This window comes from Poecile atricapillus, chromosome 18, assembly GCF_030490865.1.
Source record: "Poecile atricapillus isolate bPoeAtr1 chromosome 18, bPoeAtr1.hap1, whole genome shotgun sequence".
Lineage (NCBI taxonomy): Eukaryota > Metazoa > Chordata > Aves > Passeriformes > Paridae > Poecile > Poecile atricapillus.
Window position 1 is genome coordinate 4,942,369 of NC_081266.1, and position 3,989 is coordinate 4,946,357.

At 50.9% G+C, this 3,989-nt stretch overlaps 1 long non-coding RNA gene across 1 annotated transcript; it reads right to left on the bottom strand.

Moving 5' to 3' along the window:
- Positions 1 to 86: 86 nt before the first annotated feature.
- On the bottom strand, positions 87 to 3,876 carry LOC131586117 (uncharacterized). The gene is made up of 2 exons (XR_009279085.1): positions 3,235 to 3,876; positions 87 to 1,413 (listed from the first exon to the last, which is right to left on the bottom strand). It is a non-coding gene; the product is annotated as an uncharacterized LOC131586117 (long non-coding RNA).
- Between the last annotated feature and the right edge of the window lie 113 nt (positions 3,877 to 3,989).

Consider the following 3,989-nt stretch of genomic DNA (forward strand, 5'->3'; position numbering starts at 1 on the left):
CAGCCCATAAAACCTTCTGTAACCCCATACTGAGGTGAGACTTAGCTCTGCTGAAATCAAATACAGATTTTTATTGAACAATAAAGGTACAATGTTACTATGATGCACAAATTTGGAGCACTGTCTTTTTAGTGAATACTTTCTCCAGCACGGGTTCCCCAGTGCCCACTGTGCCTTCAGAAGTTTCCTTGTTCAAACATAACTCATCCACCAGCTGCAGTCCCCTTGGAATTAAGTCCTTTCAGCATGGATCTCCTTCAAAAAAGTGCACCTGTGTCTCCAGAAGTATTCCTGAGTAGCAGGACTGTGAGCTTAAATTCTGGCATGGGACAGGGTGTTTGTTTCAGTGGTCTCCACACAGCTCACCACTGCCATCCCTTGATACTGCAATTTATATTCTTTACATTCCACCCTGCATTTAATTGAGAGATATATTAAGATTTGTTTCACCCTTATTCAAACTCCATCTTTAACATAATCATCATTTTACTGCATATTCATTATAAAATCCACTCCTTGCCCATGCAGACCTGTGTAGTTAACACCTCACCAGTGCAAACAAGACATGAATCCCAAACCCACCCCTTCTCCCAGAGACAAAATTATCAGGATCAACACTGTAACAGTCAACATATTTTCCAACTGCTTCTAAAATGCTTTCCAAGCTGAACTCCCAGCTATCCTTGGCCAGAGCCACTAATCTGCTGATCTTTTGGCATGCACTAGCCAGTACAATGCATGTGAGTTACTCCTTGATGTCCCAACAGCAACTTATCAAGTGATACCAGTAGTAACTGTGCTCAGACCTTGGAGCTTTCAGGCCACAGCATCAGTGATCACCACTTTTTCAGGGTCCTTCCCCCCGGCCTGTAAACACCACCCAGCAGTCCAGACATCTGCAGAGGAGTCTCATCTGTGGGATCAGCGGGATCAGACGATTTCTCCCCACAGCCCCTCACTGACGGATCCTAAAGCCTTCCTCCCTTGGGAAGGGCAGTGCCTGCTAGTAGCAGAGAGCCCAAACTTCCCACAACTCTGCTCTTACAAGGCAAAAACCTAAATCCCATTTGCTGACACAGCCTGAGCAAAGGACTGTCAAGAGAGTGCTCACATTCTGGGGAGCAGCACTCCCACCTCCACAGGCCTACCTAACCTTACAACTCAGGCTGCCTCAAGAGGCTTTGTTTTCACTTTGCCATCAGCTTTCAGAAAGCATCTGTTTCTCTTTTCCAAGTCATCTTCCTACCCAGCACTGGCCTGCCCAGATGTCTCCTCTCCTCAGGCAATTGCACACTGTGTGTGCTCCCCCCTGGACGTGCACTGGCTGCTCCACTTCCACTATTGTGTATTCCCAGGGCCAGGATCATTGCTTCTTCCAGAGTTCTCATTACTCCACTTCTGTGTCTCAGGTAACTGAAGAGTGAAAAAAAAAAAAACACAGAACAACAATTGAGAAAATGCCTTTCTCCCCCTTCCCCAGCCTCAGTTTAAGCCAAACACCAATCTGCTCCCTGTCCTCCTCTCCACCCCTTCTTTGTCACCACAGATTGCATCCAGGCCACCCCATTCCCTCCCTGGAAACAAGGGTGTCTCTGAGGGTGATGCTGGGTGCCTGATGCTTCCTTTCACCTCTCAGTCCTGCTTATTGTGTCCTAGAGCTCCTGGGTGGGCAGTCTGCTGTCCCCAGGGCTGCCAGTGTCCCCAGGACTGCCACTGTCCCCAGGGCTGCCAGTGTCCCCAGGACTGCCACTGTCCCCAGGACTGCCACTTTCCTGCCCAGCAGGGGTGACCCAGCCCACAGGATCCCCTCTTTGGAGTGAGGTGCTGCCCTCCTCAGCGGTCAGGGGGACGGTGGGGGACACAGAGGTGCTTCCCATCTGCAAGGACTCAGTCACCCCAGGTACAGTACCACTTTTAGAGCCAGCCAGAATCAGTCCTGACCAGCCTGGGGCAGTTCATGGCTTCCCCCTGCCCAGGTTTCCCCTGCTGTACTAAACCTGCCCTTCCCACACAATAATCACCACAGATGGGTGGTGGGATCTCTTCCTCATCCTTGGCTGTGCCTGGAGCTTGTTATTTCAGCAGGTGCAAAGGACAAAAGCATGAGGACAAAAAGCATCATTAGCTCTGAAAATAGGGCAGATCCACCAAGATAAGCTCCTGGGCTGATTTGAGCTCAGAATGAGAAAGAGGCTGAGGTCTTCTACAGTCATGGCTGGCCAAGCACCTCAGATCTGCCTCCTGGCATCCAGAGGTTGAACTGGAACCCACACTGAGCAAGATAAATCTCCCCTCCAAGCTAAGCAGAAATTCCTGCTGTGCTTCTCAGCTATTCAAGCCTGAAATCTGCCTGCCCTCACCTCCAAGGTGTAAGTTATGCCTGTGTCTGGTGTTTCTGAATCTACAGACCCCTGCAGTTCTTCCCCTTAGCTGTAGAGATGATCACACCTTGCAGCAGTGTCACCTCCCCACTTTGCCTTCACGTTATTTCAGCGGGCCACTGGGTCTCTCTGTAAACACTGTCCATAAGGACATACCCACTTCTGTTTTGGGCCCTGTTCTCAGATTCCAAACACCACTGGTCACCAAAGTCACAACTTGTGGTGAAATTACAGTTACTAAATGCAAAGTCAGCAAAACAAGCCAAAAACTCATGATATTATGCCTCCTGTGGATCAAGGGAAAAAAAAAAAAAGCAAGCAAGAGCCTCCTCCCCCTCACAGTTCCTCATTGTCAGCACTCTCTGTAAAGACATGACCATGTTATCAAGGACACAGGGCACAAGATTTAGCAGGCTGGCTGTCACAGGGTGACACGTGCAGTACTTCTTCCTCCTCCCAGGCCCCCAGAAGACCTTCAGGAGAGGCAAATAGTAGAAAGCTGGCTGGCCTTACAGCTCTGAGGGGGAAGGCTCCAACTCACAAGAGACAAGAGCAAAAACAAAATACAGAACTTCTGCCTGAAGCCTCTTGAGACAGGACAGAGGCATCTCCAGCCTGAAACCACGAGGGAAAATTCAACCCAGGTGGTAAGAGATAAGCACCAAGCTGTGTAAAGGTTTTGTGATCCAAGTGAAAGCACATCACATCCTGCCAGAGATGCCTGATGGTGCTGACACAAAACAGGAGGAACACTAAAGAGGAAAACCAATTACCGTGCCACCCTTAGCTAAATGGAGCAAAAAATATGGAGCTGCAGAGAGCAGGGAGAGGCACCCAGAGCAAACACTCGCACCTGAAGGAACTCTCCACATGTGAATAAGCAGCAAAGCCTCCCAGGCAAGTCTGGGTTTTTCCATTGCGCTGTGACGTCTTCAGCAGAACAGCGAATGCTTGTCTGCAAAAGCATCAAAGCCAGTTTCTGATGTGAGACTGCTGGCCACGACCACGTACCATTACAATCGTGCATTTTATTCTGCAATGTCCTCAGCACTTCCCTAAAGACAGAGGGACAACATGATCATGATGTCACTCATTAAGAAGTCACTGTTCCTCTTCTGAGACTTTCAAAACACTTTCAAAAAAACCTCTTCTAAAATTCAAAATAAAGCTGGTTTGGTGCTTGGTTTTGTTTTTTAATTCGCTCTATCCTAAATTACTGCTTAGCGAAGCTGGGTTTGCCTCACTCGGCGCAGGGAACAGCTTCTCCTGGCCCTCAGCAGTCAGGCACACGGGGGTTTCTGCTGCCGTGTCGCTGTACCAGCACACAGAGCCACGGGATCCCGGCAAGGGGGACCAGCCCGGGCCACCAGCGCTGCGGCGGGGCCGGGGGCTCAGCGCTCCCGCGGTGTGAGGCGGCTCCTGCCGGGGGAGGACACACTTCTGCCCCGTGTCCCCTCTGTCACCCCCGCCCGGGGATGAGGCTCCAGGGGACCGAGGTGCTGCGGGAGGGTAGCCCAGGGGCCACACCTGTCTGATATCTGTCCATGCCCCAGCACGGAGCCGCAGTCGCGGCCTGCCCCACAGCCCCGGCAGCGGCCCCGGGCTCGG